Genomic DNA, 16536 nt, shown 5'->3' with positions numbered 1-16536 from the left:
GTTGCTGTTGTCTGTCTTGACATGCACCAAACCACTAATTTTCCTCAAAACCCTAGCCTTTCTTCTCCATTTTGTTAGTTTTCCACTTCTCTAACAAAAATATCACTCTAAATTAGTGGTTCTCAACCTTCCTAATGCTGTGATCCTTTAATACAGTTTCTCATGTTGTGGTAAATTCTGTGTCGGTGACCTATGATTTCTGGTCCCAAATTTTATTAATACTTCATGTCCTCACAATATGGGCATCTTTATAATCTATAACAAAGCACTTTGGTAGTTAAGGGCATGGGATTGAGAAGAAAGCTGTCTGTGTTCAAGACTCAACTCTTCTTCATAACTGTTCTGTCTTAGACAAGCTACTCCATTTCTGTGAGCCTCAAATTGTCTTCTATAAAATGGGACTGCTAAGTGATCTATCACTTATAGCAGCTTGAGATTTAAATGAACATATGTGCCAATGCTTATCACAGCATCTGACATATATTTTGCACCCAATAAATGTTAACAAGTGGCTACAAGATTTCTCTGCCTCAACTCTTTACTATGAGGGTAATGGAGGATGCAGCAGTTGTGTGTTATATTAAAAATTCTATGCATTCTAATTTATCTTTCATTAAAATGATCATCTTTAGCTCCAGTAATTATGTCTCATTTATTTGGGTTTCACCTTACAATAAATTTACTTTAATTTGAATTCATTGTCCTAAAGAATTTCATTCTTTTATTCATACATTTAATGATAATTATTAAGAATATCCTATGTTTCTAACAGTGTGTTCACTTGCAAAATTAGGTAAAGAGGGGGAATAAGAACCAATATAAATTGGAATATCATGATCTCTATTTTAAATTACACTGCTAACAAGCATTCTTAAAACAGAATTGTACTTTTTTGTGTGAATGTTTAACTTTAGAATTGTCACGTTAAGAGTTTTCAGTAACAATCCTGTTCTGAATGGTCATGTTTTCTTATACTGATTACAGTAATATGGCAATTCATTCATCATGTGAACTGGCAAAGTATCCATTTGAGAGATGTGGTGCTAGTTAACAATGATAAACATCTAGGTTTTCTCTATTTCACCTCAAAGCCTTTTCACTTCTGTGCACTCTGTTTCTCTCCAAAGAATGTAATCAGTAGGAATTAGACTTGCTCAATAAACATTCTAGTCCTGGAAATATCTCCAGAAATGAAATTAATGTGCAAATAATTCAGGATGCATTGTTTTAAAGCAGACACCTTTAGATCCAGTGACCTGTTTATCCCTTCTTGTAATGGGTCATCTTTGTAATATCTTGTCATGTCCTTGTTTTTATTTGCCTAGCTCATTTAATTCCTGAGAGATTCAGTATTATAATGGAACCTTGTAAACCTCATTTTGACGTTTAACAGGAGCCATTTGGCTTCGTTGACCACTTATATTAGACTATTTTTGAAAGCCAAATCCTGCTGTACCATCACAATATCCCAATGCTCCATGTGGCATTATCTCCCTAGAAGGCAGAAATGGTATCCATAGAAGGGTTGCTTTTAATGAGTCTTACCATATGCAATGCCAATGTATTTAGGAGTTTAAGTTGTATTTCGACAGAATCTCCAAATCACAGCTAGTATGTTTAAAAGCGTCTTTCCTTATAAAATATATAACATTTCATCCTCAAATTTTAATTCTCTCATATCATTTTTTTCTTCTCCGACCCTCTGTTTTGTGGGAAAACTAAGTATTTGTTTCCAATTTCATATTTTTTTAATTGTTAATGTTAATACAGATAAAATCTGGGTGGAGAGATGACTCCATATTTAAGAGCATATACTGTTGTTCCAGAGGAGGTGAGTCTGATTTCCAATAACCCTGTCAGGTAGCTCACAACCATCGGTAACTCTAGCTTAAATGAATCTGATGCTGCTGACCTCATTAAACATCATTATCCATATGGATATCCCATATATATAATTAAAAAGTAAGTAAATAAATCTTTGAAAAATAAATAAAATCACTTGAAGGCTTGTTTGATACTAGTAGTCTTTTACCTATGTTCTTTTTAATAAAGGACATTTAAAGAAAGCCACCAAACTTACAGGCATAAAAACTAACTTTTTAAGATGGCTAGTTCATTACATAGAATATATAAATTAAATGAGAATAATCCTAGGTGATTTCTGTCTGTTTACCTTGTTCAAACAAATCTAATATGGGAAACAGAGATTGATAAACTTCTGTTTTCAGCCATCCCTGTTGATCATGAAAATGAAGGGAAACTATAAAATAGTTCATTATAAATGGTCATATTTATCATTTCATTTTCTACTTAAATGTTAAATTCTTGATAAAGTACATTTACTTTTCTGTCATATGTTTCAATGTGCCTAACCTACTTAATAGATGTGATTAATGTGCCCTATCAAACAGGTTAATTAAATATATCCTGAATTATCTACATTTCACCTATTGTAGCTTCTCACTTTTGTTTCCATTGATATTTGGGAAAGAATAAATTTCTCCTGTGGTAAGAACTGTCTTGTACACTATAGATTATTTAGCAGCATCTTTTGCCCTTACCTACAGTATCTTTTCCAGTGATGGAAAATGAAAATGTTTCCTAACATTACAAAGTATCCCCAGACAACAAAAATTGTTCCTAGATGAGAATACTGGTACAGTATGAATAGAGAAACGCACTTACAAAAAATGGCTTTAGCATCTTAAGTACTCATAGCAGAGAATTCAAAGTAAAAGAACTGAAAATTCTCATCCTGGAAACCCTCAAAGTTTATATCAAATGGAGCTGGGAAGAACAGAAAATCAACAGAACAAGAGTTTACATACAGGAATTGACAGCAGTCAGACTATTTGTTTCTGTATTTGGAAAGCCATTTAGACATCCCTATTCTTGTACCTCATAAAATTTATAATACAAATCACCTAGGGAGCTTATTAGAAAAGCAATTCAGATGCATTAGTCTGAGGTGGTACTCAAGATTTGAATTTCAAGGAAATTCATTATAGATATTATTGCTACTTGTCTATGGACCACAATTGGCATACCATGCCTTAGCTACACAATAGAACCCATTAATGCACTTGGAATCATCTAATAGTTCAAGAGTAACTAGCTTTCTGGAGCTGAATGTGTCTATGGGAAGAAATGAGGCCAGAGAACAACCAGTCAGTGGGACTAAATCCAAGTAATTGCCTCATTCCTTCTGCAGAGTCAACACCTTTGCCCTAACACTCTGTTCTTAATGAGGTTACTTACATCACATATCCAATGACATTTTGCCTTCTAGAATGCATTTGCTACTCAAGAAATGCCTGAGAGGGCACTCTCTTTGAATATTAAAATGATCAACCCCTTAAATAAAAAAGCCTTCATTTTGAAAACAGTTCCTACATGTCTCATGTTTTAATAGGAAAATATATTCAGAAATCTCTCAACAACATACATACAGACACACACACAATGTTACCTATACAAACAGGCTATCTATAGTGTTCAGTCTGTAAAAATTGTAATTACTGAGTATATTTGATAATACTGATAATATATGATAATCAGTAAATACTGCTAATTTCTTGTTTTGAATGTTGAATTCAGCCAAATCATAAGTCTGTATAATAAGGAAGGCTGGCCATAGTATCAGAATAGAACCACTACACATTGTTGGTCATGATAAGGAGAAAAAAAGAAAAAGAAACCATAATAGGACAAGCAACAGGATAAAGTGTTTCTACATGTTTAAGAGTTTAATTTATTTACATAAATATCTACCTAGCATCTCACAGAGCAGCTATAAAATTCAAATAAACCTTAAGTGAGGACAAAGGAAACCTACTGAAACTCGGAGTTTTGTATTAGAAAACAGTATGTTTATTTTAGAAAAATAAACATATCAGTTTAAAACACTTGTCAGGGGGCATAAGCGACGGCTTAGCAGTTCAAAATACTTAAAAGTTTTCAAAAGGACCAGAGTTTAGCTCACCATACTCTTGTCAAGTGGCCCATAACTGCCTGTAACTCCTTTTCCAGGGTATAAGACACCTACTTCTTGCTTCCATGGGCACCTGAACTCATATGCACAAGCTCACACATAGACACACATACAAACACACACACACACAAATAAATAAATCTAAATACTTAAAAATAAAACAAGTTACTTGAAGGACACCCACCAAAACTGTGTAATTCACACACACTCTGACTAGCTATTTCTCCACCAGAAAAATGAGCCAATTCAAGACAGATTAGATTATATAACTGGTAATTTATTGGGAAGCTGCTGTCAGATAGGCCAGTTCACTGGTCCCAAGGAAGGAGGTCAGGGAAGGGTGACAGAGCAGCAGAGCAAGAAGGCAGGGGGGAGAAAGAGAGAATGTGATCATGCAGAGAGAAGGAAAATAGTGAGGGACATCCAAAATGTCTGGGTTGTATAGGAAAGAGCCTCTGGGACAGGACAGCCCAGCTCCAGTGCTGGAAAGTTCAGGATTGGGGCTGGGGTATGCCAGGTAGGGACTGAGGGATGTTGGTAGGACCTGGAGGCCAGGTCTGCTTTGGTATGTAAAATATGCACCTCAGCTGTTTGTTTTGGGGACTGAAACCAAATATGTACCACAACTACAACATAATACATAGTATTATGTATTATGACATAGTAGACAGAAAAGTATGTCCATGACCAATACCCACCAATAACCCTTCACTCTCCTCAGAATCACCTTATATTCTCATTATTTGCAATCAAATCTACCTACTTATTGTTGATGCTTCATATCCCACTTGAAATATTACTTCACTACAGTCTGCTTAAAGGAGATGGTTTATCTAATGCTGTTGAGTGAAAAATCATTCCACTTGTAAAATATAAAAAAACACATATGTAGTTACCAGCATTGAGTTAAGCACATATATGAAGTATATGTAGTAATTAAGTCACTGCTTGCAGAGAGATGTAGGCCACTATCCTAGGGCAACGTAGCTGGAGAGGATGCTAAGTGTGTACTTGTATGGCTAGGAATTCCTGCATTTGGTTGAGAAATGGCACAACTGGGTCATAAAACAATACAAAAGATATGACTTTTAATAAGCAGTTCCTGGATGTCAATGTTTGACAACTAGGTCAGTTAACTGAGAAATTTGACATGACACATAAAAACTGCTAACTGTTCTCTCAGGTCATATAGCAGGAAAAAGTATGTTGATTTCCAATAGATTACCATGGTTACTTGTGTTAGATTTTTAGTGCTGAGAAATACATTTGCCATCTGTAAGAGATATGTTAGCTATTTGTCTCTACTTTTAGAGTATGTGTTCTATTTTCAGAATATGCTCAGTAAAGAGTAATATATATGGAGGTTGAGTTCTCTAAATTAAAAGTGGGCATTTAAGTGTCATAAAATGAATTTAAAATAAATTCAGAGAAAATTCCAGCAGTTATATTCAGGAAGCACCCAGTGATCATTTTTAAACCACCTATGAATTATTATCACTAATTGAACTATATGACTGAAAAGAAATTATGAGCTATGGTGGAGAAAATGGGTTTCTTGAGAGTCTTTTAATTTTCACTCTTCAGTTGCTTGTTACCTAGAGCAAGTCTCTGCCTCATTGTTCTTCAGTTTAGTCTTTTGTAAACTAATTGTCCCTCAGCTTCAGGGTAGAAATCTTGAAAGAACATATTAAGTACTCACAATAATATATATTAGGCCATCTTTCAGATTTTTGGTGTTTTGTGCCTCATTTTGCCAAACCTGAAAGTTAATTGAAGTGTTTGCTCTTCCCAAGGGATTTTCTTCTGGTTTAAGTATTAAGTTACCTCAGAAATGTGCTCCCATTAGTGCAAAATACAAACCAAAGTTCCTCATATTTGATTGCAGTTCAGAGTACTGACTTACTATGGTTGCCAAATCACACAAACTTAAATGTAATAAACATCTACCAAACTCTAAAAGAAAGCCCAGTGTGGTAGTTCATGCCTATAATCCCAGGATTTGGGAGACTCAATGCTGAACTGCACTGAGACTCAAGTCTGAGGTCTGGACCATATAATGAGTTTGATGCCCACCTGGGCTACAGAATGAGATCTTGTATCAGAAATTAAAAAAAAAAAACTTGAACAAGTGAACCTTATATTACTTGACTTAAATGAATTTGAAAATTCTGCAATGTAATGTAAAATGATTCCTACAGAGGAGGAATACATAGATTCTGATATTTCTTGTCCCCCAAGACTGCTCATTACATAATACATCATAGGGTTTTTAAGCTCAATAAAGTATTTGCAAATTTAGAAAGAATGCAAAATTTCTACCATGTTCCCCAAATACTTTATGTATTCAATAATGAAGAGTGATGAAAAGCATTCAAATGTGAGAAGGAAAAGAGCTTTCTGTTACTCCCATTTGAGAAATAAGCCAGCATACAATGTGATTGCTGTTTTGGCCCTAATAATCTCTAACTCTGAAAACACTAAGAATTTCAGATGAAACTTTTCTCAAGAGGGAAAATATTACCAATTGCTTTCCCCAAAAACAGTTGTTTCTAATGCTTACAATAACTAGAAATATATTAAACTCTTAAAGAAAGCAAATTAAAATAATAGCAAAAGTCTGAAATTTATCAGTGCTTTTCATGCTTTGCACACTGAAGTACAATTAAATTTTACATGTATACAGTATTTTATAAATTTATTTCCATAAGTAGAGTATTCTTCAAATCATATTTTTTTTAAAAAAAAATAAGAGTTTAATGCTTCTGTCGAAAAGTAGAATACATTACTCCTACTGGTTATCTAAGCAGTCCAGATGTTCTGTGTTCTTTGGGCATCCCAAAGCATTCCCAGTGGAAGAACTAGTAGTTCTAACTGTGACAATATATCCTCTGGTGGACAATTGCTTTCAGGATAAACATCACATCCTTTAACAAAAAGGAATGGAATGGCAATGCCACCTTCACTTTGACAGTTTTCTCTCAAGAGAGGTTTTGTAACATTCCATCTGTGGCTGTCTGTTTGTATGACATGTTAAGAAGAAAATTCCTAGTAGAGAGAAAACAAATACTTTTTCTTCTAAGGTATTTTCTTTTAGGCATCAGTGAAGTCTGACACCTTGATATACACTAGCCCTCTCTTCTAAGCTGGTCACCCGAGGCCCTATAGTTCTTTATATTAGCAGTATGCTCATTCTTTGTCTGTTTTCTCTTTCAAAGTCTAAGATGAAAGAGCCCACACTTAATCTTTTATATGTCTATATGTGTGTACAAATATGTGATGTTGTGTATGTCCCAAGTATAGTCCCTATATAATGATATTTCAAATACTGGTTTATGGCTTAAAAGGGAAAAAGTTTTCTGCTATAGATTTTTACCTAGGCTTAAAACTCCATATTGTAACTTTTGAAATTGAATGCCAACTTTTCCCAAGGGGAATCATATTGTGATTGTTCTGGCCTAATTTTAGGAAACTAGTTTAACCGGAACATGGCATAAATCCCCAGACAAATATTGTTTTCTTTGAAACAAATATTGTTATTTACTTTGAAAGCAAATTAAGAAGATAAGCAAAATATATTAACTAAATAAAAGAGCAGAAATTTTCCTACAATCATCCAACAAATGAAAATATTTTTTCATTTAATGTTATGTCAAATAATTTTTCACAAACTTTTGCAGGTACTTTTATACTATGCCATTCAGTGGTTGTTTTTATCTCTGCAACCCCATCACAAACCCACCCAAACACATACACAAATATATCAAGGATCTTGCTTATTTGTCTTGTGATTATGATACTTTCAGTATTTTTTACCTTCATAAAAGTGCTAGCACAGTGATACTTCAGTCCTCAACAAATATTGGCATGCATTTTATATTAAATACATGCCTATATGTCAGAACTTATGTCAGGAGACATAAGTTCTTTTAAGGCAATAATCATACATCTCTTCCTTCACTTTATCACTAGAGTCAAAACCACTGAACCACTATATGAAAATAACTATACATGATGTGATTTAATTTGAAGGTAATCCAACCAAAATATACTTATGTATAACAGCATGATAATGTGGTGGTTTCTCAACAATCTTATTGTTTGAAAGTTGTATACATTTATTTAATGATTTTTAGTCATTTATACTCTCATTCCCTTCTTTTTACTCCTTCATCTCCTACTGAAACCCTTCCAGACAAATCCCCTTTCATCCTTTAGATCTCTCTTTGTATGTGACCCACTAAGTTTAATTAAAGTTTCCTGCCTGAGAATGGGTGGGAGGTTATTTACTGCAGCAAGAGCATCTTATCAGTATCTATACCTCTGAAGAAAACACAATCTCCTTTCCCTACCAACCATTCACTGCCAGCAGTTCCTCAAGGAAATGGAGGGCCTCATAGGTCCTTCTCCCACCCATGATGAAATGCTGAGGGGCCAATATTTTGCAGGTCTTGTGCAGATAAACACAGCTGCAATGTGTTCACAAGTGCAATGGTAAGGTCATGTCTAGAATATAAATCATTTTTCTGCATGTGTACATTTCATCTATTTTTAGCTGTTATTTTAGAACAAAATGTCAAACATTCTTCCCAAAATTTAAGGGAAGTATAATTAATATCTATTTATTTTCTCCACCTATGCTAACCAATTATTAACATTTTGGCATGTTGACCTTATCATTATTTCTGAACACAGGAAAATGGATAAGTTATTCTATGTCTGCAAATATTATTGCTGCACCACAGAAAGTGTATTGTGGACATTGTGACTAATTCTTCAGTGTAACTCTTAGATATCAAGTGTTGTTTTATATAGCCAAAGTGTATTTACTAAAATCACAAAAATTCAAAATAATAAAAAAACCTACTGTCTCTTATATGGTCTATAGTCTAGTTAAAGACATTGTCTCAATAGATACTTTTTATACCACATTTTCAATATAAGAGCATGTCTTGTATTTAGATGTCCAGTGTCCTTGGTGTCAATTAATCTGAGATGGCTCCTTACTTTGTCTTTAATCAATACAAATATTATTTGAAGGGTAGAAACAAGCCTTGGCTTCTTGCAGCTGTCCTTTAGTTTAGATTAGCCGGACTCCTCTACAATTTTCAAATGTTTATCCATTTCAAGGTCTTCTGAATGTGTTATACCAGAGATCAATTTATCCCATTCCTGGAAATGTTAATTTATGTCACTTTTGAAAGATGATGCCTCATTTCCTTTTAAATAATCAGTAGAATGATTCCGTGAGAATGTGAGTATCCTGCCTCACCAGTTGTCCATCTCATAATTATAACAACTGTTGATAATTCTTATCTGAATCAATTGTTATGGTGGAGGAAAATTAGGATTACTAACTATATTACTTCTTCTTTATTCATTGAATAACATTCTACTTTTATGGAAAGCTTTCTCATTTTGTTTGATTATAATTAATACAAACTCAGATTTGTGTTTCATTCTGATTACTCATTTGTAGCTGCCTTTTTAAAAATTCACTTTAAATCCTGCTCGCTGTACCATCCCAGTCACCCCTTCCCACAACCCTTGCCAACTTCCCCTTTTTCCTCCCTACTCCTCTCAACTCCTTCTCCTCTGAGCTGGTGGGCTCCCCTTAGTTATCCTACCACCCTGGCACACCAAGTCTCTGTGGGACTAGGTGTATCCTCTTCTACTGAGGCCAGACAAGGCAACCCAGCTTGAAGAATACATCCCCCACACAGGCAACAGCATTTGGGATAGGTCCCACTTCAGTTGTTTGGGACCCACATGAAGACTAAGCTACACATCTGTGTAGCGGCCTTTTAAAGAATACCACTTAAGAATCATCATCACTTCAGGAGGGAAAAATATTATGTTCTCTATTCAGGAAGATGAAAAGCATATTCCAAGTGGACTGTTTAGCAAATTATACCTAAAATGATATATTTTTACTCTACTCTTTCTTCATTATTATTTTGTGCTGAGTTGAAATATGACAATTAAGTTACAAGGGCTTCTGAGAACTTAGTCTAACTAGGCCATAATGATTGGGATCTATCCCAATGACCATATTTTTATCCTTGATTGGCAGGAGGAAAGAGTTCATTTGATGCTTTCCCTGATAATCTCATTTCAAAATGACAAAACATACTGGTTTAAGGGTGATCTTTGTCCAAATATTTGGTCTCACTAATTAAGCTATTCCATTGATAATATATTTATTTTTGTTATGATAAATTTTATGTATCTTTGTTTCTCCCTCCCCACAAAGACTTAAAATTGTTCTCCTTACATAGGAATATATGATGCTTATATTTCTGTAATATATGCTTATATTCATATATATATATATATATATATATATATATATATATTCTTGCTACTATATAAGTAACAATTCAACTTCACAAAAGTGTAACTGTTTCAAAATTGTGCTGATGTATCATAGAAATTGAGTTGAATATCTATGTAGGCTGATCATAATTATCCTCCTGCCGGGAACAAATAATTTATACTGCTTCAGAGAAATAAATATGTATATGAATTTATGTGGATGGATAAATCCTTATAAACCAAGCTCTTTATAACACAACAGTAGAAAATAGTATGTGGTGAAGCTAATGAAAAAGCTAGTATCATTATGGTGTCTATCATGTGTTTCCACAACTGACTTGCATTTTACTGCCTATAAATCAGGGCAGAACATGTCAAACAATTTTATATAAGAACAAAACAGTTTTAGAATGAACTATTTAAGAGTAAGCCACTCAAAATTTTCTGTTACACTTTCAACAAAATTTATACATCTATATGAATATGAATAGAGTTCAGAGATGCAAAATGAAAATTCAGACAACTGAGCTTAATAAAACCCCATGAACTTTTATTTTGTTAAATTTTTACTTCTTCAAAGGTTTCCAGAAAAAGAGTACATAAATGCTAATGCCAGGTACAAGCCAATAAAAAAATATAGGATCCCAAACTACACTAGGTAATTGCAGCAAGATTAGTGCAAACCAAGTACATTTATTATTTGCAATGTAATCCAATATACCAAGAGATGGCATGTGCTTTATTTTAATTAGCCATTTCTTTTAAAGGGTTGCTTGCACCAACTGTCTTGATAAGAAAAAAAATTGTAGTCATTGCTCAAAATGCTTGTAGCAAATCTAGTTTTAAATTGAAGCAATTTATTCAGAAAGCAGTCTACTACTGCAGCAATAATCAATGTGTTTTCCCTTAGACTGTACTGAAGCTTTCCAAGGACTATTGTTAATTGCCTGTAACTAAATGACTGTCGGTGCCCTTAAATGTAACTCTTTGGCACTTGTTCATTTGTCGTGTTTAAGCAAATGCCAGTTTCCCTTAGGTTTTTGCTGAGCAGCTTTGCTTTACAATTTTCAATATTCAATCTCAGTCCTTTAAAGGGGGTAGAGTCTATGATTTTAACCAAATAATACATTTTTGAGTTTGTGTTTGTTTTTGTTTCTGAAAGTTTGGGTTTTCTCTTCCCATTCTCAGAAGCTGAGATGTGCTGGAATGGAATCTTTTTGTTTTTTTAAATGCTGCCTCTTCAGGCAACTTGGAGTAGAGCTGAAAAGCAGGCTCCATTTCAAAAGGAAAATGATATTCGCAAAGACAATACCATTCACAGTCAAGTAATAATGCAAAGATAAAAGACAGAAGGCCCAGATAATTTCTCTTAACAGTGGCAAAATTTAACCCCTTCTGATTTTGTTCTGATGTCACAGATAAGCCATAAAAGAAATAGGGCTCATATTTGTAAGTGTTCATCTTGGTGCAGGTGTGTAACAGACTAAATCTAATGCATCATTTTCCTTGGGAGCATTTTTACAATGTGACAAATTTACATCAACTTCATAAATACTAGTCTGTGTACATTTACAGTAGATATGCCTATATCAGATACCACAACAAAGGAGCAGCACCAGTGTGTGCCTTGTGAAAAAAGACTAAGTTTCATCCCCAATCTCCTTCTACAGGTACTGGAAGAACACTATGTGTGTACTTGTAGCACTGCAGAGCTTCTGATGAGATATCTGAGAAAAGTTTAAGGTTTTGGATAATCTAGCACCTTACAAATTGTTCATTTCTTTGGATGAGTTTTCAAATGCTCTTATTAGTAGTAAATGACTGCCTCTCAAAAGAGCTATCCTTGTTCATTGCTCAGGTTTTAAGTATATGTAGCTATTCATATGTTTGTACCTCAAAGCTGTTCACATGACATACAATAATTTCTGAAACTGAAAATCTACCTCAACCCTACTCTTTCTTTTTAAAATAACTTTTCAGATAATACTATTGATTATCTAACTATAAGAATATTTAATGTATTTGATACAACTTTGATGGTCTATGACTTCTATAAAAAGAAATAACCCATATTTTCTCTAGAAATAAAAAAATAAGTACAATTTTTCCTGTAATTTATTCCTATTCAATTTCTGAAAAAGAATGTCTGTGAATTTAGTAGAAAACAAGGAGGGGTATATGGGATGGTTTGTAGGGAGGGAAGGGAAGAGACAAATGTAATATTATAACCTCAAAAATAAAAGAAATATCAATTTAAAAAGAACCAAGAAATAAACATCAGTTTGAACATATGCAGAAACCTAGATTATGAACTCCATCTGAAGAAAATGAGGTTCCTTTTTATTATTATATTACCAAGAACATGGTTCAAGCATCATTTTCATTGTCTCTAGAGCTAATTGACTATGTATGGTACTTATGCTGTTACAGTCTTGGCCCTAGTGCTATGCGTCCAGCTATAAAGTGTGGACTTGGAATCACTATAGAACAATCCTTCCCTGCTTGGCTAGTTATCTACAGCATAACAGCTGTTCTATCTCCAATATTTCCTTAAAGTATCTCTTCACACAGGCCTTGCGTCAGAATTTGTAACAGCTTTTCATAAGCAATCACAATTTTAAAGAATTGAATTGTGATTGACATAAGATAAAATTCATAGACCTCAAGTGATCATATCAATGAATTTTAACAAATGCCTACACTTGTGTATCTACCAAGACAAGATAAAATATATTCCTTTACCCTGTAAAGTCCACCCATTTCTCCTTTCCAATAAATGTTCTCTTCACTTCTCCCGTAAGAAATATACAGTTTCTGGCTTATATCACTGCACTGTAGTATGCTGCTCTTGTACTTTTGTAGAATCACATGGTAAATATTACTTTGCGTTTGGCTTCCTTCAATGACTGTAACCCTATGGGTTCTCTCATGGTGTGCATCTTTAGTTTTCTCTTTTGTTTGATGGGTAGAATCTACTTATGGGAAGACACTAGTTTATCCAACATCACCTGTTAAAGGGATTTGGGTTGTTTCCAGTCATTGTTAGTATGGATAAGACTACTCCAAACATTTTTGCACATGACTTCCTTCAAGTATATGTTTATATATATTGAAGAACTACGTAGGAGTAGAATTGATATTGACATTGATTTTTCACTTTATTGGAAACTTTCCCAATGTAATAGCACAATTATGTTCTCTCATCATTAATGTTTAATCATGATAATTATGTTTGATCAATTTCCATTTTTTTATGCAAGAAGTTTCAATTTTGTAAATTAAATGTATGTCTTAATTTAGGATTTCTATTGCTGTGATAAAACACCTGAATCACAGTCTGTAGAGTGATGTCAGAGCAGGAACTCAATCAAGGCAGAAACCTGGGGGCTGAAACTGATGCAGAGGCCATAAAGAAGTGTTGCTTACTGCCTTGCTTCCCATCATTTGCTCATTCTGCTTTCATATAGTATCCAAGGCCACCAACCCAGGAGTGGTACCACCTGCAGGGACATGAGGACGTTCATATCAATCACTAATTAAGAAAATGACCTTCCAGCTTGCCCACACTTGGATTTTATGAGGGGAATTTCTCAATTGACGTTCTCTCCTCCCAGATGTCATTAGTTTGTGTTGTCTAGTTAACATTAAACTAGCCAGAATGAAGTATAAATCAAAAACAGAACATAAAAAAAGTGTCACAATGTGGGCTATGTGTATGCTTCAGAATTTGAGCCTTCCCCTAGCATGAGGTCATTTGTTTGGTCCCTTGGACCACAGAAGTCATCATAACCTAAATTATTATCACTCCTATAATGTCCAGTATATTTTAAATCAGGATGTTTTGGTATCTGAACCATCAATCCTATGGGTATAAGTTGTACTTTCATTCAGGTTTCTCTGTGTGGTAGAATTCAATTGGTGTACTGAGAGAACAAAACCCAAAGTACTCCACAATATTATTTACCCACTTATTCTTTCTGTGCACACAGTCAAAGTGAAACACTATCATGAAGAACATTTTGCATTTTGCTCCTTGCACTTTTCTAGTTCTCTCTTGTATGGTTCCTTACAGTGTTTAACAGATAAAGCTGGTGTAATTATTTCCTGTTATTTCATATTTTATGTTAATTTACTTTGACTCAGAAATATTTAATTTCTTATTTTACCTTTTTTGATCTTAAAGTCATAGTCAGATCTTGTTAATTAAAATCTTCAACATTTAATTTAATTTTATTAAGTACAAAAATACACCTGATTAAATAGTAGTTACATGTATTTAGTTTATTAAATAGTTACATTAGTAATGAAGAACTAGATAATGAGAAATGTGGCTGAAATTTTCTTAATTGTTAGAAGACAAATTTTATCACATATAAACACATACACACAAACTCTCTTTCTCTTTTGCACATGCACACATTCACAGGCACACACACTCACACACACACACAAACATACATACACACACAAACATACATACAAATGTTCATGTGAGAAAATAAGGACCATACTTTCCAAATTATTTTCTTTGCAGTACCTCATTCCCATCATTATTTTGGCCTATTTATGAGAATTTAGAAGTGAACTTGTCACCAAATAGTATGCATTGTTGCAAGTCACGAATGATTTTACTGTTTTCAACTAAGCTTTTATTGATTGTCCTATAAATTATACAACCCCAATCCTTCACAATTTCCCAAGTACAGAATCAAAATAACATTAGTTTCATGTTTTAAGTAAATGATTGCATGGTCTGTGAGACTATTCTTCAGGAGATATGAACAACAGTCTACTCACCTCAGGTAGGGAACTGATAATAGACCAAAATAAGGATACAACCAAAGATCAATTTGATGAACCAATAAATTTTATTACTGTTTTATTGTAGTTGTTGGCAAAAAAGTCTCAAATGACAGCAGCCTTAGCAAAGCCCACTCCAGCATGGGTAATAATAGCTCATGAAAACTGAAAAGCTAACGCACACTCCACAACCTGCAGACAGCATAACAGACTGGAGAGTATCCTTTCCCAATGACTAAACCTCATTCAGGTACCTTGGCTCGTTTCTACTTCTTCCAGGCAGCTGATCTGGTCCCAGTGTCTTTGCAGCTTGACTTCAGAACTCTTTATTACTTTGGTCAGGAGACATCTAATGAATCTGGTTAGAGTTGTTTACTTTCTAAGCTTAAGGAGAGATGTTCTACTTCTCTGGAACATCTTGTTACTTCACCTCCCTTTTAGCATTCTAGGTGTTAATGAGTTTCCTTTCAACACAGAAGAGACAAAACTGCTACACACAACACCTTACTTAATCAGTTAAACTACTACTTTTCAGCTTAATGTCAGGGAACAACAGCTACCTATCAGTAATAACATTTAAACTGTGATGATCAATGACAACATGCATACACAGGCAACAAGTAGAGTGAGTTTTAGTGTGTGTATATGCATCCTTAACTGTCCTTACAATCTTGATAAGCTCTAAAGGAGAAAATGTAAGTGACTATTTTACCCCGATTTTTTGGTCCAATCATTTTTGTTAGAATATCAACACTCTATATGCTAAAGAAGAGCTTGTATGCTTCAAATGTCAAGAAAATTCCTCATTTAGACATCTCAATAGTAGCATACATAGCATAATATAAAGGAAAAGTGAAGGAAAAAAGTAGTATATAAATAATAAAAGTTTACAACACATGTTATTGTTATATCTACTTGGAGATCTAGGTTTTAATTCCACTTAAGCTCTCAGCCTGCAAGATTATGTTAATATGCAGGGACACTACTCTTCAGAGAAATATACATCAAAAGTCATGCCTTCTTGCAGGAGACGACAGACAGAATTCAGTGGGTAGTTGAGCAGTGTACATGCCTTCTAGGAACTATGCTATTTAGCCCCTTTATTTTACTTTGAACCCAACTCACAGGTAAAATGGATCAAAAAGCATATGCAGATGATCATAAAACTGCCCTGTCTTAAAATGTGTCTCTTTTATCAAGTCTAAAAGCACAGTTCACAGGACCGTCTCAAGAGATATGTGCACATGTAAAAGTTGCTGCATTGAGGCAAACCCAATATTAAAGTTTGAAATGAGACATTTACAGTATTTTTAGTTCAGAGGCAATATGTCAGCCAAGTTCATTTTTACCAAAGTAGTGTTACTAAGCAACATTGTCACATATCATCTTATCCAATCACCCAGGAAACAGAATCCAAAACTAAAGCTAGTTTA

The 16536-nt window shown here is 34.1% G+C and overlaps 1 protein-coding gene across 1 annotated transcript in view; it reads left to right on the top strand.

Annotated features, from left to right (window-relative positions):
• Nucleotides 1-16536, top strand: part of Il1rapl1 (interleukin 1 receptor accessory protein like 1) — a 1073997-nt gene that overhangs the window by 1045032 nt on the left and 12429 nt on the right. The window lies entirely within an intron of this gene.

Source organism: Grammomys surdaster, unplaced genomic scaffold, assembly GCF_004785775.1.
Source record: "Grammomys surdaster isolate TR1022 unplaced genomic scaffold, NIH_TR_1.0 148, whole genome shotgun sequence".
Taxonomy (NCBI): domain Eukaryota; kingdom Metazoa; phylum Chordata; class Mammalia; order Rodentia; family Muridae; genus Grammomys; species Grammomys surdaster.
Note: the sequence above shows the minus strand (reverse complement) of the source record. Positions and strands in the feature narration are given on the sequence as shown.